Here is a 21,337-nt window from a genome sequence, read left to right as displayed (position 1 = left end):
GTTTTCCTCTTGAGCAGTGAAATCGGCTAAGCCGTTGCCAAAAATAGCAAAATCGTCGTCATTTTTGGCACATGTGTGTCAAAAATAGCATGTGCTAAAAATGATAAGGATTGACGGTCGGCAAACCTCCCCCGGCTGATAACACGAATGACTTCGGATTGGGGCAACAGACACCTTTTCTACACATTTCGCTGCTTAACTCCGAAATTTAGGGAAAATGATAATCCCTGTTTACCGAAGCCATTTTTGCCAGGTCTCTAGGTGTCTCTTCCCCACCATAAAACAGCTCCTGAAAACTGGCGTTAACTCCCGTAGGTATTGCTGCCGCCATCCTGTGCTCCACAACTACGTGTTGGCTGCTTATCGACCGGCCGTCTCTCTTTCCTTTATTTCCCATACGCCGAGATATCCCTTTAGCATTATCCTAGCCGTGCGGGAAACATTTGCACGTGATCTTTCCTGCACTGTTTTCCGGCACGGGTTGATGACCTACAGTTCTGGTGATTTTTTGATAAAAATCTTAAAAAAAGGTGATTTCAATAATTAAATTGTGAGTATCTGAATAGATATTAAACGACGTATGGGAAATATCTTACTGAACTTGCTCTGGGAAGAAAAATGGAAACCTCGGTCTTCAAAAAATCTCCGGCACTCGGCTACGCCTCGCGCCTACAATTTTTTAAAGACCTCGGTTTCCATTTTTCTTTCCCAGAGCCGTTCAGTAATATATAATCATATTCACCTTTCAGGCAAGCATAAAGAGAAAACCCGGTCGAATTGGAAATAAATAAAAGCTTCGCAGTTGGTTGGATGGGATGGGTGAAGGAAACGCGTTTTCAAGCAGCGAAGCTCATGGGTGGAGAACCTACCCCGGCCACCCCGGCCGTGGCCGGGGTAACTTTCAGCCAACCCCGGCGCGGCCGGGGTAACTTTTTCACTCTTATAAATCCTAAAACCTGTCTTCAGCCGAGAAAAAGCTGAGTGCTGCCTACAAAAGTGTCTCTCTTTACACTTATCTACCTCTAAAAGTTTTTGAAGATTTATTTATTTTGAGTTTGGGACTTCTCGGCAAATATTTGCATCGCTGAGCCCGATAAGTTTGATCAACATGCAACATAAAACGGTATTCAAGGGTCGCTATCGTAAGATCACCTTACAATAATATCACAAAAGAAAACAGGTCTAGGGTAATATCAGTGAGACAAAATGGGTAGCATCGAAGAATATCTGCGGGGCTTAAGGCTCCCCTAACTAAACCGGCACCAGGATGGCGGCGCTATCGAAAACGTTGTGGCGGGAGGTAGAGTAGGCGTTATACGCCCTTTTAAACTCGGCTGCTGGGCTGCGTGGCGGGGAGTGGCAACGCCGTTTGAAAGAGCGCTAAACGTAATAAGAGAAATTTCGTCATATTTTAGGCCAGCACAAAAATAAAGTCACCACAGGACCTTAAAAGTCAAATTTTCCCTTTTATAGCGCGCTTTGACAACTTTTCTTCCAGCTTGTGATTTAGAGGACCTAGAACACTGCAAACAAAACATTTGATAGCTTTTTTAGGACTCGCTCGCGAGTAACATTTCAGGTGAACATGAAAACCAATCGCTTGTCTTCAAGAGGGCCACAACTCAAAATTAAAATTTTTGTGTGGAAAAAAAGTTTCGTCGTTCTAGGAAATACCCAAGCTCTGCAAATGACATGAACGCAGACTTTTAAAGTACCGTAAGGTGGGGCTATTTGAGACAGTGGGGCTATTTGAGACAGTATTTAAAATTGCTATAACGTTAGGCGGCACGGGTGGACATCGATAGCAGCGCCTCTATCGGTCACTAGGAAAAGCTGGGCTGTAGGCGACGAAATACCGGCTGAGTTGTCACACGTTGAATAGGTTTATAGACATCCATCTTGTGAAAAAGTTGAACTTTTGCCTTCAATATTTCTACAGGCAATTTTAGAAGTGATCTTCACATCTTGCAAGGCCGTTTAGATTATTGTATTCACTTGAGGCCCTCCTTATTGTTCTTGACGATGGTGCTGGAATTTATAATTAGTGTTTCTAGCTTAAAAATATGTTGTGCAAACGATGGAAAAACATAATAGGAAGATTTTAAATGCAATTTTATCTAACAATTAATGGTAGATTCTTTACCCATAAAGGAAAAGCTGCATGCTAACTGATAATTTAAAGCTCTTGGGGCCAGATGATTTCTTCTTTTCTTACGTCGCCCCAATGGCCGCGAATACACTTGTGATAAAGCCTATCGAAATAAAAACCACTTAAAATTTATGCTTAATTTTTTGCTCAGGCGATTTACTGCTCGATTCCACACCTCCCTGAGCAAAAATATCACACAAAAATCAAACGATCTTCATTTTATAGCGATTTTAAATACTGTCTCAAATAGCCCCACTGTCTCAAATAGCCCCACTTTACGGTATGGTTATCTAGCAAATTCGACCTGATGTCCTGACCCTAGGTGACCTGGGAGCGAAATTCAGAACCACGATGCGAAACTGATTTATTATGACCTTAGCTGAATTTCACACAAATGCTTGCCGCGGTTTCACCTACACACGTAAAATCAACTGGGGACTAAGGCTAGCAACGCCTCCGGCCCCCAACACTATCGTGAAACTTAGTGAAATGAGACGAGTTCACTTGATGTGACCTGTTGGCCTGACTTGAATGAGCTGAGTTAGGATAAAATGTTCATCCTTGAGCAAACACAACATCCATTATTACATTAAACGGAAAATGGGTTTGTTGATAACCGTTTACAAATACTATTTGAGCATGTCGTCTTTCCCATGACTACCAGTCGCCGGCCGGGGTAACTTTTTCAAACATTCTCCACCCATGGCGAAGCTACTTCAACTGCAGCCGCTCCTGTTCCACACCAAGTTCCACACCGCTCGCTCAGTTCTCCAGGGAGACACCGGCTGGTCACGTGACTCGGAAACAAAAATCAGCTGATAGAGTGGCGGAATCGCCGTAATCAAACACAAATAATTCCGGACGATAGAGCGGCAGTATAGGAGTTTTCTTCACAACAGGCAAACATCGCAATGTTTTATCATTTTATGATCAAGAAACGTTCATAAACCATATATTTCTTCGATGATTACTGCCGCAACCGACGCGCACATATCGTAGCCAGCGCATAAAGCTGTGCTTTGCGATATTAAATGTAAAGAAAAACATTCTATATCTTGCTTCAACCTTCTACTTACGCTTTTATAATTACGACAGCGACACCATACGGCCTATCGACGCTATGGAACTCCATGGAGTGTCCGGCCGCACTCTTCCGAGTGTGCCGAGATCAGAGGCGGACCATCCGCGGCACGTCCAGCTGCACTGCCCGGTCGCTGCACACTGGGCCGGGGGTCCGGAAAAGTGCTAGAAATTATTTGTGATTGAGTTGTTGATCTCAGTGACAAGCAAACATGCTAAAAACGAAGTGGGGCTGCTTAACCCTCGCCGGACCTATTGTCGGACCCCCACCCCCTCGGCCGGCCGAGGGGGGAGGGTTGGTACGACCCCTTTTTGCCGTTTCGCCCCTAATGGAGCTAGAGCCTCGCGGAAAAAACAACGTGTGCGCCGTTTCAAGGCGGAACGATTGATACCCGATTTTAAGGTCCCAGGTCAACCGGTAACCTCTGAGGTGAAGTCAAAAAGCCCAAGGTAGGGTTTGGTTTTTGGCAAATAATTTCGCAAAAAATGGCCGCAGAGCAGCGATTTTGGCACCATCGTGTTCGCCTGGCTTAGGTGCGTCGAATGGTATACTTTTTGTTCGGGTGAGGTCAACTTAAGGTATTGACCTCGAGTCAAGGTCAGTTCAGAGCCCATCAAGCCACGAACTTAATCGAAGGAGGTCGTATCGCATATCATTCGATTCGGGAGGTCTTCCCGAGTCCATTGGTGGCTTTCCCGAGTCGCTGGCTCAATTTGATCATGAGTTATTGACGAGAAACTCCTATGACCGGTGTGACGTCATAAATGACGTCACGGAAGGTCAAAAATGCAAAAGTAAAGCATCGGATCTTGCAAGGAGTGCACGAAATCACGATTCCGTGTGCTTTAGATAGTTTGAAATCATTCCATGCGCAAAAACAACAGTTTCCTTATTTCCCCATTCACTTTTAATGGTGAGGTCACGTGACCTCGAAGAGTAGCAGGCATTAACAAAAATTGCGAGTAGGGCATGACAGAAAGATGATTGGTGGTTTGTATGGCATGGCCATTTTTAGCGGCTCGAAATAACATTTCTCAAAAAGTCTAACTAAAGAGCAAGTTGTTGTTAATTATCACCGACTTGTGTTTAGGGGTTAAAAATGACTGAATTTTTTAGTTTGGCCCGGAAATGTTGACAGCATTGTGTGCGTTGATCAATTCTGAGCTCAGGGACATATATTTTATTTAGATTATAAGCGTTTGTTTTTCACAACTTCCAGCGTTTTAAAGAGCGTCGGGCCTTCAGTAGAGCGGCGAGGTGACAATTGCCCCTACATCATGTGGTTTACTGGCGCATATCTCGAAAAGTAGCAGGGAAAAGCAGCAAAGCACCTATATGGAACAAAAGATGAGTAATCAGAGGCTGGTATAAAATGTTCATTTTTAGCCGCTCGAAATAACGTTTTTATAAAAGTCTAATCAAAAAATTGGATATGATTTTAAATTACGTCTTGCAGCTGCTTGCAAACTGCTAGCTTATCTTGCAGAAAAGCAATGCAATATGTCAGAATGATGTTGGCACAGTGAACAACAGTGCCTTGAACTAGTCTGACAGGAAATTTCGTTCAAAACGACGATTGGTCAACTAATAAATTACCACTAAAGTTCATCATTAAAATCGGTAAATGTGGTGCCCTATAGAGAGTCTAAATTGTCTTGTGTTTGGTGACAACTGACGACCTCAATTTTGACCTTAGGGCAAAACTAGCATCGGAATCGTATTCTTCGATCAATTTGGGATTAAATGATACCTATTTTGTTCATATTGCGGACAGTCAGTTTGGGGGAATTTCTAGCGCTTTTTCAGGCTGCCGGCCTACAGTGCGCTGGGAGGGCGACACCTAGCGCCGCTCTGGCCGCTCGCTTCCGCGCACAACTAAGCTACCTGGCTACGCCTGTGGGAGGGGAGGAGGAAAACCAACAACAGTCTGATGAGCCAATGGAGTCTGCGAGCGGCGTCAATCAGCGCCCTTCCGCGCGCAGACGGGAGCTAGAGCTATTCATCTCCTTTCCTGTTTTCGCTGGTCCGCTAGTCACCAGCACCGTTCCGTACTCTCGATCGTAGCCATTCAGCCGTGTTGTCCTATACAACAACTGTCAGCAGCCTCGGATCGCGCCAGTCGGCCGCCAGAGAATCTATATTATCTATTTGCCGTACAGCATTGCCAGGGTTACAGTGTTTGCAGCCGGGTGTAATCAGTAGTTGACACATGTATATTTTGTATCACAAAATTTAAAAATTCATTGAAATATATTCACTTTAACCCTCGCCCGCACATGGGGGGGGGGGTGGTTGCCACCCCCCCCCCCAGGTAGTCTTTCTGCTCTGCACTCAACATTTTTAGAGCTAGAAGGCTGATTTTTCGTATAGCTGCTCCTCTATCCTTTCTTGATGTCCACTGAAAATTTCAAGTTTCTGTGACCTTTGGTTTCGGAGATATGACCTTGTTTTTCAGGTCATGTCATGACCCAAATGGCCAATTCTCGACATCTTGCGTTGGCTATGGCCCTTGTGAGCTTTTGACACCTTGATTTCGGCCTTTTTTACCAGTCTTACCTCCCACCCATCATGGAACATGTTGGTCGACGATGTACAGATGTCAAGGTCAAGGTCAAGGTCAACCTAGGTCATCTAAGATAATTGCGTTTTAGGCAAGCGGAATTTACTTTTTGTGAAGTTTTTTGACTGCATTTTTGGTAAAAGCTTCTCAGATCATGATTTCATGTAATATGGACACATAAACAATCGGTGCACACATCAGTATACACACAGACACACACAGACATACAAACACATATAATTGACCTTGACCTAACTTGACCTGAAATGACCTCAGCAGCAAAAACCTGGTCGGGTAGTGTGAGAAAGAGGTTCTAGCTGGCTTGGCACCAGAAAACGGCATCGTTATCGGTATATGATAAGCAGCGCACTTGATATCCAACGGTGACCCAAAACAGCAACATTTTTTAGTTTGACCTGACCTGGAAGGTCAATGACTGACCTGAGAAGGTAAAACTGGGTATCATTGGATTCGTCTCTTCCCAAAGAATCTTTTTGGTCTTTACCGCTAAGCTCTATCTCCAACAGGAACGAAATGGCGCGGGGGGGGGTGGCAACCACCCCCCCCCCCCCATGTGCGTTCTAGGATGGGAAAATGGCATGTGCGGGCGAGGGTTAATTTGCATATGTTGGGGAGCGACGCACGGCCGCCCGGCCGGCCGGCGGCTGGCGGCGGGCGCCGGCCGCCAAACCTGCAGCTCTGCCGGCGGTGATGACGTCGGTGGCGCGGGGGGCCGCTGATTGGTCGGCGGGCGCCCAGCCCCCCTATATCCTCTTGAGTCCCGCCAATTAGCCTATGAATGGAGAGCAACGAAACTTGTTTGGCTGAGAGCTTTGGTGCCAATAATGACCATATTTGTGACATTTCAGCCATGAAGGTCATCGCGCATGCGCAATGACATGTATACTGAGATATACAAAAATACCCAAAACCTATAAAATATGACTGAAGTGCAACCCATGAAAACCTCCATACAAACACCAAAGTGTATTTTTTCGTTTGTTTAGGGCGTAAAATGGCTAATAGTATTGACACGTTTAATTATCAACACCGCTCGCCAATAACTTCCGCTTCTTCTGCCCCTTGCCCACTGCTCTTAGGTCTTAAGTTGCCATTTCCTTTGAAGATATGGAACTTGTAGCACCTGTTGCGAATCGATAAGCAGTAGAGGAAGACCCTGCAGCATAATCTGAAGCGACATCTCTAAAAAATCGCCGTACGGTGTGTTTTAGAGAGGTGATTGCCTATGTCATTGTGCTTAGGGGTCGGATTCTAATTCATCGGGTGATTTATCAAACTTTGAGTGAGGATCTACGGTCATTGAGGTCACCAACGATTCGAAGAATGTCAACGCTCAACTACAGAGCTACTTGAAGGCATAATGTTGTGTGTGAGCCACAAAAAATGGCTTTAACTAACCCAGCGACGATGTATACTACAGTATACATGACCAGTCCTAGGCACAGTCCGTTGTATACTGACGTTTACATTTCTCCGTCGTGCAGGATCCCGTTGGTCACTCGGGTGTACATTTATTTTTTCAGAGGCCAATTCCTCCCAATAATTGTAGTGCTACTTCTTAAGCACGTCTCAAAAATTTTCGGACCAAGGACATTAGTATACCTCAGTATACATGAACTTTAATTCTTTCTGGAAAAGTTTAAACACACAATTTTGTTTACAAAACCTGCAGCAATGATCAACAACGAATGGTTATGTTAGCAAAACAACAGTTTTCAATGAGTCATACTCTTAAAAAGAAATAACAGGAAAATAATTAAGAGACGTACCTCTATGCTGCGACCGCCGAGATACCGGGAAGATTGAAGCGCTGAGGCGTCAACAAATTCAACTTGAGGATATAAATTCAGCCACCAGGTGGCGGACCATGGCATGAAGAATGCAACGCATGGCCATGAAACAGCCTAGCCATTAGTGAATTCCGTAGAGATCGACTTGAGACGATGTATACCCCAGTATACAAAAAGAACCAAGAGGATATAACGCGGTGCATCGCCGTGCCTATCCACCTATCCGTGCTTCTATCCTCAGGATACTGAAATCCTTCTCCTCCACGCCACAACCCCCCTCCGGGCTGGACAGGCAACTTTATCTCATGCGGGCTGCTCCCTTGGAGCGGCACCGCTGCTTCCGAGGGAGCGCACCCCGTAGCCGGGTGCAGTGAGTGCCTTGGGGCTGGGTGGCCTGTCCTCTGGACGGGCTCAGCCCCGGCGACTCACTAGGGTGCCTGCCCAGACCAATGTCTCCCCCTAATTCCTATCATCCTTCCGGCTCTGCAATGGTCTTGTCAACCGAAAGGGCCTAACCCAACAAAACAAAACGGCGGCGGGCAGTCGCTGAGCGGTGCGCTCGGCGAGAGGGGCTCGGGGCTGAGCGGGTGGCTCAGCACGGGGGCTTGAGGCGGCGGAGGACAAGAGGCCGGAAGGCACGGGGAATCAGCACAGAGTTGTTAACTGAATTAACGTGTACCGTACGATCACTGTAAATATACTAATCAGCTGAGCCGAGGTGTTTGCCGGTGAATGCGCGTCCGAACAACTGGCGCGGTCGGTAGGACTGTTCGGACACAAGCGGACGCGCATTCGTTGGCTTACACCATTTCTTAAGTAAATTTAAATCTAGTTTTTTTAATTGACCTCAGTGTAGCATCGTAAGATGGAGAGAGAATTTCTACTCTTGACCAACTTTGAAAATTTCACGGGGGAGAGCAAACAGGCATGGGGTCGATGGTACCGACGATTCCGGGCAAAGACGGTCGCCTTCTCGGAAGAAAAAAGGCTGCAGAGCCTACTCAGCCTTCTGCAAGGCAGCGCTCTGGATTACTTCGCCTCGCTGTCGGACGACATCCAAGGCAACCTGCAACAAACGGTAGCCGCACTGGAAGCCCGTTTCGGCACGGCAAAGAACGCAATGCAGGCACAAGCTGAACTGGCGAGCATCCGACAGCAGCCCGGCGAGGCGACTCGCGACTTCGCGGACAGGGTGCGCCAGGCCAGCCGGGAGGCGTACCCGGGGGCGGCAGCCGGTGACCCGTCCGTGGAGGCGACTATCGTCAGCCGCTTCGTGTGCGGCCTCCGCGACGAACAGCTGCGGATGCGGGTGCTGACAAAGGACCCGGCCAGCCTCATGGAGGCCATGGATGTCGCCGCTAAATTCCAACAACAGCAGGACGCACTCCGAGCGATGCGCCCTCCCAACGAGAGCGGTGAGGCGTTGGCAGTCCGAGACCGGGACGCGCCGGGCACAGATCGCCTAGACGCGCTGGAGAGGGGCATAGGGGACCTGCAGCGCGCCCTGCAGCGCCTTGACACAACGGGGCACGGGGCGGGGGCGAGGAACCCCCAACGAGGGCGACCGAACCCGAACAGGCAGGGCCCGGGGTGACGCTGTTTCCATTGCAATAGCCCGGACCACCTGATCCGCAACTGTCCGGCGCGGCAGGCGCAGGCCAACGAGCGGGCGGGGCGGCCCTTTCCACCCGGTTACCAGCAGGCGGGCCTGGAGTGGGCGGAACGCCCCCGTGCACTATGGTTGGAAACGGCCTCACGGATGGCCGGGGGTCAACGCGAAAAAATGTTTTGCCCATAACTTGTTAATGCGTAGACCGACTGCGATGAAACTTTGCATAGGTATACCAGTGTCTTTCGTGCATCATACAGTAACTCAGAAATGACGAGGTCACGTCACGTCACGCGTGTGTGACGTCATCATTGCAAGTATGTTATAAGTCGCCTATGTCTTTCGTTATGTTATCGATATCGCGAGGCATTTTGAACATGTTTTGAATACTGCTATTACTGAATGGATATTGTTGTTATGCTTTAGGGCAAGACATATCAACGTAGTGACGCACAGTGTCTTACTATTGGTCATAAACGGTCAAAAATTTGGAGAAAGAGTATTTATGATTTTTTTTTAGATTGGGCAAAAAAGTAAGAAATAAAATGACGATCAAATGACAAAACATGCGTCAGATTAACCCGGCAGTTGCTGGGGTATTTCCCCATCCGCCGTTTGCCCGGGGGGGGGGGGGCGTTCAACGCCCCCAGCCGATAACTCGCGAACAAATAGGCGCAGCGAAGCGCACGAGGCGCGGCAAACGAAAGAAGAACGCGACGAGACGATTCACATGAATACTTTAAAGTTGAATTTCGAGGTCACAGGTCGGGTCAAGGTCAGGTCAAACACTTGAAATCGGGTTTTCAGTAGCATGGACTTTAGAACCTCGCAATCGGTGCCTCGCGTTTCGCGTTTCGATTATATCGTCATCAGTTGGTCCTAAATAAATTCAGTCATCAGTTGGTCCTAAACAATCTGTCACAACTGTCACAACCCTTCATATAAGTGCTAAAAGAGTGTCAGATCAATGTAGGGGTCAGTCAAACATAGGCCACTGGCCAGGGTCAAAGTCAGGTCAATCAGGTAAGCACATAACCCCGAAAATTAAAACTGGTACCTATTCGCAGCCCATGCATGACACATGTTTTATGGGTACTTTTGGGCGTAGAACACGATGGTGACATTCATTTTATCATACGAGTACGTAGCTGGTTGAAAAAAGATCAATTTCAGAAATGCATGCATCATGGTCGTGAAGTAGTCACGAGAAATTGCCAACATTCAGTTCAAGATTTTGGGAAATGTAGAACGATGATCAAAAACCATAGATAGCCATTTGATTTGCCATGGTATTGGCAGTGTAATGGCGTTTACAGCATGTCTGTATGTCTGCTCTGTCGGTGGATATCCATATCCATACTCCAGGATATCCATACACGTTTGCACGATATCCATACTCCAGGTGCAGCGGCGAGCAGTTACTTCTTACGAGGGGTGCGGAGTCGAAGTCAGAGTCGGAGTCAGAGTCGGAGTCGGAGCCAGAGTCGCCCAGAGTCGTGGCAACGAGCCAGGAGTCGGAGTCGGAGTCGGGGTCGGTCAGGAGCCCGCAGTGGAAGTCGGAGTCGGTCCGAATCGGAACAGCTCCATCACGACTCCGAAACACTGGCAGGGGTCCGGAGTCGGAGACAGAGTCGGCCGGAGTCATGGCAACGAGTCAGGAGTCGGAGTCGTAGTCGGAGTCGGATTTGGCTCCACCACGACTCCGCAACCCTGCTTCTTACCATCATTTATAAGGATAAGCGATTGCAAGACTGACGAGCCGACCTGGTGCTAACGAAGCGACGGGTAGGTACGCCTCGGGAGATGAAGCTTCACGGACGATTTTGCGCACAAGTGCGCAGTCTGCTTTTACGTTCCCCTTACGCAGAATTGAACAGAGACTTATTCTGCCAAAAAGCTCAATGGAGGTCGATGGAGAACTTTTTGTATGTCCAATGAAACATAAACGTAATTTTGCAAATATTGCTGTGGTGACACTGCAAACAGAATGCAATGCCGTTCCTGATTTTGAACACGCATGGGAAAAAGAGTCACTCCACTCGATAGCCAACATAACAAGGATTATTTTGATATATAATAATCCAGTTTTACAACGTCATGGAGGTACTCCACATGCTATCACCAGCGCGGTTGTTTAAACCTTTGACGGCGCACCAAAAAAGCCACTCTCAGAAACTCCCGATTCCACGTACAATAATGGAGACTAAATGCGCAACTAAATAATTTTTTCTGCCCAATTCAAAACATTTCATCAATTTCCAACAGAATGACACCCCAAATATACATATATTCCGAGATTGCCCACGGCCATCCGTGAGGCCGTTTCCAACCATAGTGCCGTGGTCCGCCTGAGGAGGCCGGCGGATGGGCGCCGTTCTGTCCCGGGTGCAGCCGTGGGGGACAGCGATGGGCGGGGTGCCCGCCTGCCCCCGCGACTGCAGCCATAGGCACGCCTGATATCCCGTCGATGGAGGGCCCCGCCACACACACGGGACACTGGCAGCGGGGAGATGCACAGGCAGCGGGGTGCGACCGTGAAGGGCAGCGGAGGGTGGATTACCCACCTGCCCCCTACGGCACACCCGCTGCGGGGCAGCCCACACGTCAGGGACAAGCGTGCCCTCCCGATCCCGCGCTCATGCATAGGGGCACTCACGTAGCTGCGGTGGGTCAGCCACAGGGAAACGAGTGAGTACCGGTGCGACGGGACCAGTGCCGGTACGTAATCCATCAGAGTCCCACAGTACGGGGTTGACGGCGTCAGCCGTAGAGGTGCGGGTCGCAGGTCACCAGGCTTGGGCTCTGGTGGATACCGGGGCCGACTTTTCCATGATAAGGGGGGATTTCTGGGACACGATCAGGGGAAGTTTGCACCTCCAGTCCTCACCAAGCACGCGGCCCGCAAGGGGGGCCGGAGGTAACGAGCTACAGATGCTAGGCGTGGTGCACAATTTGGGGCTCGAGATACAGCAGAAGGCATTCGTCTGTCCAGAGGTGGAAATAGTTGGGGGCCTGCTGTACGACATTGTGCTCGGAAGAGACTTCTGCTGCCGCGAGAAGACGGTCATCGACGACGGGAACGGGGTGATCAGGCTCGGGAGCCTGACACTCCCCCTACCGAGCCACGCGGAGGTGAGGCTGCAGGGGTCCAGGCGCTGCGAACGTTCGGGGGTCGAGAACGCGGGTCTGGCAAGGCGCTGCGCACAGGCCTGCGAGCGGGCAGTGGCTCTAGTGATGTGCACTGCTCGCGCCGTCTTCCAGTCGGCAGGGTTCAACCGACAACGACACGGTTCGACCCAAGCGACCCCATGTGGGGTCCCCGTCGAGCCCCACGGGTCCGGGACGAGTCGCTGCGGGGGCGGGCAGCCCAGCAGCGGCTACGTCGAGGTCATGGTGACCTCAAATGAACCAGAGCCGGAGAGCGCGGGCCGCTGCGAGGGCGGGTCGCCCAGCAGCGGCAACGCAGGCCAAACAGACAGGCTGACCGTCCAGGCCAGCAGTGAGGTCGACTCGGCCAGCGAAGCACTACTGGTGGCGGGCAGAGGCGCACAGGCCAGCAGCCGTCCAGGTGCCGACGGCGACGCAGGCGACACCAGCTCGGTGGAGCGGGGCGACATGCGTAGGGCGCAAGACGAGAGCCCACCGCTCAACTACGCCCGACGGTGCTTCAGCCATCAGACGTCCCCCGACAGCTTGATGCTGGGAGAGTGGGGCAAGGTCTTAGGACCAGGAGCTCACCAGGTTCAGGTGGTGGACGACCTCGTCGGCATTACCACGGCGAGTGGGTTCAGGGCAGCGGTGCCGCCTTCCCTGCACACCCACGTGATGCAGCTTGCACACGAGCCGCCGACGAGCGGGCACATGGGACACCGCCACACCACGCTAGGGGTGAAGCAAAACTTCGTGTGGCCCGGGATGTACAAAGACATCAAGGAGCACTGCAGGGCGTGTACCCTCTGCCAGAGGCGGAACAAGATCGCACCGCCGCCAAGAGTCCCGACACAGACGGAACTGGTCACACGTCCCCTCGAGCGCGTACCTGGTGGCAGAGTGAGACCACCGACCGCTAAATGGTGCGCGCAGCATCGCCCAGATCGCGGCGCGGGACCCGAACCGCCCCCTGCCGCCCTCGGTCCGCCTGCGCCGTACCGAACGACGTACGGGCGTCTCAACCGCCCCCGGTACAGTATCAGGCGGGGTCCGTGAACCGCGTGCATTGTGAGCGCTATAGTGTATGTGCGTGAGTGAGCGGCCGTGCTCCTCTCCTGTGTGTAGGGGGGGTGTGTGTTGGGGAGCGACGCACGGCCGCCCGGCCGGCCGGCGGCTGGCGGCGGGCGCCGGCCGCCAAACCTGCAGCTCTGCCGGCGGTGATGACGTCGGTGGCGCGGGGGGCCGCTGATTGGTCGGCGGGCGCCCAGCCCCCCTATATAACGCGGTGCATCGCCGGCGGCGGGCCAGCGATGCCATTCCTTGGGATTTGTCCCAAGATCTTGGGATTTGAACATTAACATTGGGATCTTGTGATTTGCACTGCATATCTTGGGATCTGGCAGAAGCTGATTTCACTTTGTCTTCTCATGCTGTCGAATGCTTTTTCCTTGGTCGATAATAGATTTAGGATGGATTTGCACTACGGACGGTTAATCAAACATATTGAAGTAACGGACGAAGCTTGCGATGTTTCTAGCCGGCATTATCTTCCCGAGATCGCAGGATTATTTTTGTACCATTACTTGTTATGGGTATAGTAGCAGCTTTCAGTCTCTGTTCGCAACTGGCGCTCATTTGTTTAATTTCCAACTACCTATCAACGGGGATGGGTGGTTTGGCGGCATGATGGACGACGGTGAAAACAGGGCGCCTGGGGTGATTTGATCAAGGTTCGTGAAATTTACACGTGACGTTTAGCATGTAGATTGTAGAAGGCACACGAAGGGAGAGAAGCTACAAATGTCACGTGACTAATATGCCCTCCGGCGCCCTGTTTCACCGGCGTCCATGATGTTGGGTGGCTATGAAAAGCTTTTACAAACATTATGCCTAAAAAATATTTCAGAAAGCGGCTCCCGCACAAAGCGTTTCATTTTACGGTTTTGCTCTATGGAGGCTTATCCGTTGACCGCGAACCAAAATAAGGGCAATTTGTCTTTGACCTCGGAAAAGTGTCTGGTCACCTGACCTCTGGGCTCTGCTGGACCAAAAATAATCAAAGCGTACCCAGTAAACATGCCGACGTCGGCCCGACGTCGGCCGACGTCGGGGTGACGTCGGCAACTCGGCATCGGCATGCCGACGTCGGCCCGACGTCGGTCCAACCTCGGCACGACGTCGGCTGGATGTCGGATATGCCCGCATGTTCCGACGTCCAGCCGAGGTCCAGCCGACGTTGGGCCGACGTCGGACCGAGATCAATTGCTGAGGTCCAGCCGACGTCGGGCCGACGTCGGGGCGACGTCGGACCGACATCGGCCGCTTTTTTGACCGTTAAAATAATATAAAATACATGTTTAATGTTTCATTAAGAGCTTCTGTATTCAAAATATCCTCAGGAGACTCAAATCTTCCTCCACGCCGCAACCCCCTGATCCGGACTGGACGGGAAACTTTATCCCATTTGGGATTGCCCGTAAGCCGAGCTCGCCCGTAGCCGGGTGCGGTGAGTGCTTGGGGGCTGCTCGGCCTATCCTTTGGTCAGGCTCAGCCCCGGCAACTCACCAGGGCCGGGTCCAGTTCATATAGAAAGGCCAGTCGGCAAGTGTCACTTTGCCAAAGTGCCACTTATCAAAGGGACACTTTGGGAAACGTTGGTGCAGGTGTGTTAAGAGGGGCTATATGAATCCATTGTGGGGTCGCCCTTTCCAATAAGTGTCACGTAACAGCAATGGGACCAGGGACTCTATATGAACTGGACCCAGGGTGCTCGCCAAGAAGACCAATGTCAGATGTCTCCATCCTCTCATCCTTCTGGCTCTGAAATGGTCTTGTCAGACCGAAAGGGCATAACCCAACAAAACAAACCAAATTTATTAGTTGGCTGCGTGGTGTAGTGGTTAGCGCACTAACCTCGCGTTCGAATGACACGGGGTTCGAATCCCATCGCCGGCTGATTCTTTTGGCGTGTTGTCCCAATAAACATGCCGACGTCGGCGACTGGGGGGCTCGAATCCCGCCGCCGGTTGATATTTTTGGCGCGTTGTCCCAATAAACATGCCGACGTCGGCCCCGTCGGTCCAACGACGAACGATCTCGTCAACCTCGGCAAACGATCGCGGCCCGACGTCGGCTCGACGTCGGCTGGACTTCGGCTGGACGTCGGAACATGCGGGCATATCCGACGTCCAGCCGATGTCGGGCCGACGTCGTCATGTTTACTGGGGTAATATTGCGACCTTCACAACACTGCTGACGTCTTGTAACTATATAGTCCAGGGGACGAGTTAGGTCCTCGTTTAGACCCCCTCGCCATCGCCGGCTTGAAAATTCATGGGCCCCAGCGGGCACTGGCTTACGCGCAGATTCACAGCATAGGCTTTTCGATTTCAGGATTCACATAAGCTTTTAAGAGCTTGTTTTGGAGCCCATATTTCAAAACTCAGTGGTGGAAAACACTTAAAATCAGCCTGACCTCACCTGACCCTAGCTTCTCCAAATGTGTCACGAGACAAATTTTGAAATAAATCCAAAATGCCACAGACTTCGTTTCCAAGAAGTTCTAACAGATTCGGACTATGTGTTTTAAGTCCTTGACCCACCATTGACGGTCGACGAATGACCTGACCATAATATCAGATACCACCGGCTTCATGTTGTCTAGGCCAGCATCTTCATTTTTCGTGAAGCTCTTATACTCGGTCAGGAACCGATCAGCTGTAGGAGTCCGATCGACCCCCTCCCCCTCCCCCCGGCCTCTAGGTACATTAGCTGCTGTATATACGCCAATAAGGACAAGGGTGGACCCGAAGAAGAGAAAGTTGAATACTAAACACACTAATATGTCCAAAATAAGCTATGGATTTACTTGGGGTACTCCTAAGGATATTCGATGGGTAGTCTTGGGATTTGAGACGAGAATCTTGGGAAATTCTGGTCGAGATCTTGGGATGGAGCAAAAATGTGGATGGCATCACTGCGGCGGGCAGTCGCTGAGCGGTGCGCTCGGCGAGAGGGGCTCGGGGCTGAGCGGGTGGCTCAGCACGGGGGCTTGAGGCGGCGGAGGACAAGAGGCCGGAAGGCACGGGGAATCAGCACAGAGTTGTTAACTGAATTAACGTGTACCGTACGATCACTGTAAATATACTAATCAGCTGAGCCGAGGTGTTTGCCGGTGAATGCGCGTCCGAACACATACAGCTTTTGATTCTTGACGCGGATTGTTAGCCCTTGCTAAATCAAACAGCCAACATCCATATTTCTGTTTCCAGAGCTGCAGTGCTGGACACCGAAAGTACATTATGTCCTAATAATTCAATCCAAAGGTACATAGATTTCACGACAAACTTCTAGGTTCCAGAGCAAGTATTTTCTCGCCAGAAGCGCGCGATTGATTGCAGCTGGCGCGCTCACGATAACTAATATCGCGCTCGCCAAAACCTGCCGGTTACAGCCACTCACACCTTACTTCCAACCTCCGTCCCATTTATCATTTATTAGCATATCGAGACAGAATGAGACTACGACATAATCGTCAAATTACATAACACAAATTGCGGGACGTCATCGGAGAGCCCGTTAAAATACCAAACCCCAATCTCGGCCAACACCGTTGGGATGGGACGGGACGGGGGGGGGGGAGGGAAGGGCTTGAAGCTGGGGCACGTATCGGCGTATCCTTCATAGACACGGGTGTTTCGCAACGCTGGAGCGTCGAGCCGAATTCGTCTCAATCGCCGCACTAGCACAGCAGCGCTGCGTAGCGCGCTGCAGTACGCTGCCGTGAAACAGGGCCCAGGAGTCGGATGGTCTCGGCGGCGGCGGCAACGGTGACGGCGCTTGTCACCGTGGAGCCCTTGAACGACGCCGTCAGCTCGAGCACCGGCGACTAGTGACCTGTAACAGAGCGAGTCGCGTCACGTCACGTCACGTCGTCACCTTTCAGTCGCGACGGCCGTTATATAAACAGTTACTGAGAACATCACGTACCAGCCACGGCGACCGTCACATTACAGTCACGGTGATCGTCACACAGCAGTCACGGCGACCGTCACAGGTCACGACGGTCATCAAATACCAGCCACGGCGAGTATGACTCATAGTCACAACGTCTTCTGTCGCACACTCAGTCATAATTACAGTACATTAGCCTGTGCATAAACATCTCATCCAAGAAGTCCAAGCCCGATTATTACCCGCGTGGGGCTGCGGTTTGGTGGCGTGCGGCGACCGGCCCGACGGTTCAACGCCGGTGCTTACAGCGGGTCGATCCTGACCAGTTCAACTGGCAGCTCACCGACACGGACTGGACACCTGTGTTAAAGCAGCAAAGACCTACGGGGAAGTGGGAGGAATTTCGCAGGATTTTCCTATCACAACTCGACACAGTGGCCCATGGGCGTCCACAACTCGACACAGTGGTGACCAAGGCGCAGCTGCGCCCCCCCCCCCCCCGGTTCACACAATTACTGACCTGGAGATAATGTGATGGTTTCTGGACAATGTGGCTTGATACTGGCCACCACACTCTGCAACTTCCTGCCAGGTGACGTCCTTCAGCTGGATCGAACCGCTGACTTCAGAACCGCCGACAGCAACGAGCCTGTTGAAAGATAACATGCTCAGAACTAAAAAACCACAAAGCATACAATGGAAACGACTAAGCTGGCCACAGGCACGGTACACAACGGCGGTCTTTTATGCTAAGAAAGTTCCATCGCCACAGAAGATTGCAAATGGCTGTGTTATAAAAAAAAACTCAGATATCACATATCTAGTCTGATAATGGATACCTGGCCGCACGTCATGTGGATGGCAGCATGGCTTGAGCCATGCTGCCATCCACAAAATGGCACCACAGAAATGCTTTGGCATTTCTATGGTGAGATTGGGCCCCATGCATGGCGCTGGTGTTTCGTCTGCATGTGCATGTCTGCATCTACTGATCTGGGGTCCAGTTTCCAAGATCTTTTGAGCGTGCTGGGCTGCTAGGTTAATATTACACTACGCATTCGCGATGGTCCACAGTGATAAAATTGTGGTAAATGGATTTTCTAATCAGTCCTCTTCTTTTACTCCAACCCTTATTTCTCACTGTCATTTGGCTGAGGCACCTTGAGGCTTGATGCGAGGCACCTTGAGGCTTGATGCAGAACGAGAATGCCCATGTCGTGTGGCACACCTTTGATGAGCGTCTGTCCCAGCCAGCATCTGTTAGCAGTGGCTAGGTGGCTGTGCATTAGCAGACCCCTCTGTCAAGCTGACTTGGCTCAGAAACTAGCAGGAGGTTGAGTGTGCATCCTACGATGGGTAGCTGCTCATCTATGTGGCTCTGTGACACAGGATCAGCATGAGAGAGAAGAAAGCCAGTCAAGGCAGTAATGGGATGTTGCCAGACTGGCAAAATACTTACTAAGTACTATGCCACAAGTTACAAAATCAATTTAAAGTTTTGTTGGGTTGGGCTCTTTCAGGTTTTGGCCCAAAAAGACTACAGAGTTGGAGGAATGATAGGAATTAGGGGGAGCTATTGGTATGGGCAAGCACCCTAGTACAAGTCATTGGGGCTGAGCCAATCCAGTGGACAGGGCACCCAGCCCCTGACACTGCACCTGGCTCCGTGTATGCTCCTAGGGGAGCTTCCCACATGGGATGAAAGTGTCTGCCCAGCCCAGAACAGGGGGTTGAGGCATAGAGAAGGATTTCTGGTATTCATATAGCAGGCATCTCACATGATGCCACCCATTTGTGAAGTCGCTAGACTCTCCAGTTCTTGAGACATTTACACAAAATTTGCTTTTAAATCTAATCAAATACCTACCTAGTCTAAGAGAAGAAACCATTATCTAACCTGACCTAACCTTACCTACTTAACTACAACCTACGGTTTATGGTAAAGCTGGCATCACCGTCAGTTGGTAGGGTGTAGGGTATAGGTTAGTATGTTAATAGCCAATAGGTAAGGTTAGGTAAGGTTAGATTGTTTTTAAATTTCAGCTTCCTTTTATCTACACATTTACTGGCTAGCGCTGAAGGTGACTCCAGCCTTATTGACACCCCGTCAAGTCCGTCACCAGGGTGGTGTTTCACCGGTGATAGCAGCACGCTGCTATTCTGCTGACGTCACACTTGTGGTTGTGTTGGAGCAATGTGAATGGGGCTTGTTGATGTCTCCATGGAAACCTAATTTGACACATGTACCTAATAGCAGCGTGCTGCTATCACTATCACCGGTGAAACACCACCCAGGCCAAACTCGCACCACGATACACTAAATCTGCGCTGCACCAAGCCAAATCCGCAATGCACCAAACCCACACCAGCTGAACAACCCCACGATGACAACATCTCGTCGAAATTGCCATGCTTCGTCAACTGGTCGTTGGGGGTAGAGCAGACTACATACTTGGTAGGATAATTACCACAACTACAAGACAAATCAATCAAAACATCAACTACCTTTGGCCTTTGCCTAGTTACCTTTTACCTATTTTGATTTGAATCTCAACTGAACCACATAATTCAGAAAAGGTCAAAGGATCTAAAACACAAATTCACCCAGCCTGGTGCTCGCACAGGCAAAATCTCAGGAAAAGTATAACCAACACCTACCTTCCATTATTTATAGTCACAGTGCCTTCCGCATATTTCCAAGGCCATCTCCATCTTCACCTAACAAAATCAAATCAAATAACAGACCCCATTATATACCGGGGTTACATGAGCGATCCGTTCCAAATACGCACTACGCTAATGCGCATCAGCTCCCCACGAACGTATCTACGGCACCGGTTACATGAGACTAATTCGTTTTATCTACGTCAAACGGATCTTGTTTGGCTCACCCGGGCTGACTCCTCGACGGCCGGTAATTCGTATCACAAACGGAATAGGATTAGCGTACAGTCATGGCGCAGTTGCGGCATTTACCGGGACGACTGAACTAAATTTTAAATAGTTATATCATTTGATAGTCTCAAAAACATTTAAAATTAACATGAAATCAAAAAATGAAAACAAAGTTTTCTTGTTTTAAAGGAAATAGTTCACTTTTTAACATGGGTTTTGAACTGGAATAGCAGTTCTGTAGCTTAGGCTGAGACGAGCATAAATCAGGAGATTTTACAGCCCAATGATCACCCTAGGCAAAGATATTCTATTTCTCGTCCCGAAAAAGGTGTCTTGCGTTGAGGATGTGTGCCTTGCATATATTTCCATCCAGTATGAAAAGAGCATGGGTCCCGAAAATTATTCAGAAACTAGAGAAATTATCTACGAGAACTCTAGAGAAATTCTCGTACTGATCAATTAGGACATTCAGGGGAACATTTTCAGATCGAGCAGATCGCCCAAATGCCGGTGGCTGCGATAATTTCTCTGTTTCTGAAGAATTTTCGGGACCCATGCTCTTTTCATACTGGATCGCCTGTGCCTTACAGAAACTGAAAAGTTCTTCCTATATCAAAATATAGAAAAAAAATCTTTTGTTATAAAAAGGTTTTATTTTCTTTGCTGATTATTTTGAACATAAAAAATCATAAATCGTTGCAAAAAAAAATAATTTCGTGAAAGTGAACTATTTCCTTTAAGTCAGTGGGCACTGATTCGCCATGCAGCGACAGCAGGGTGGTCAGAAAAAATTATGTATCAAAATATTTCATTCATTTTATTTCACATCCAAAGACTAAACCAAAATACCAACATTTTTTTTGCTATTTTCTACGAGGCAGCCAATAAAAAAAATGCTTAGTATTTTGCATTTTGACGCTTCCAGTCAGCAAAGAATAGTTCTTGTGAAATACGGCCCGAATCGTGTGCCTCGGACGTTTCGGTTACATGAGCGATCCGTTCCAAATACATGTAACGGAAGTTAGCAGGGATTCAGCAGGGGTTCAGCAGGGATTCAGCAGGGATCGACGGCCCCTACGATTTCGCTGAATTTTGGTGGAGAGGTGCAGAATGGTGTCCTCTATCGAAA

The 21,337-nt window shown here is 49.8% G+C and overlaps 1 long non-coding RNA gene across 1 annotated transcript; it reads right to left on the bottom strand.

The window, feature by feature from the left end:
* Positions 1-16,828: 16,828 nt before the first annotated feature.
* Positions 16,829-20,219, bottom strand: LOC122375756. The gene is made up of 3 exons (XR_006255450.1): positions 19,972-20,219; positions 17,834-17,962; positions 16,829-17,256 (listed from the first exon to the last, which is right to left on the bottom strand). It is a non-coding gene; the product is annotated as an uncharacterized LOC122375756 (long non-coding RNA).
* Between the last annotated feature and the right edge of the window lie 1,118 nt (positions 20,220-21,337).

The sequence above is a fragment of the Amphibalanus amphitrite genome, unplaced genomic scaffold (assembly GCF_019059575.1).
Source record: "Amphibalanus amphitrite isolate SeventyFive unplaced genomic scaffold, NRLGWU_Aamphi_draft 001912F_arrow, whole genome shotgun sequence".
Lineage (NCBI taxonomy): Eukaryota > Metazoa > Arthropoda > Thecostraca > Balanomorpha > Balanidae > Amphibalanus > Amphibalanus amphitrite.
The sequence above is the reverse complement of the archived record's forward strand: the minus strand, read 5'-3'. Positions and strand labels throughout refer to the sequence as shown.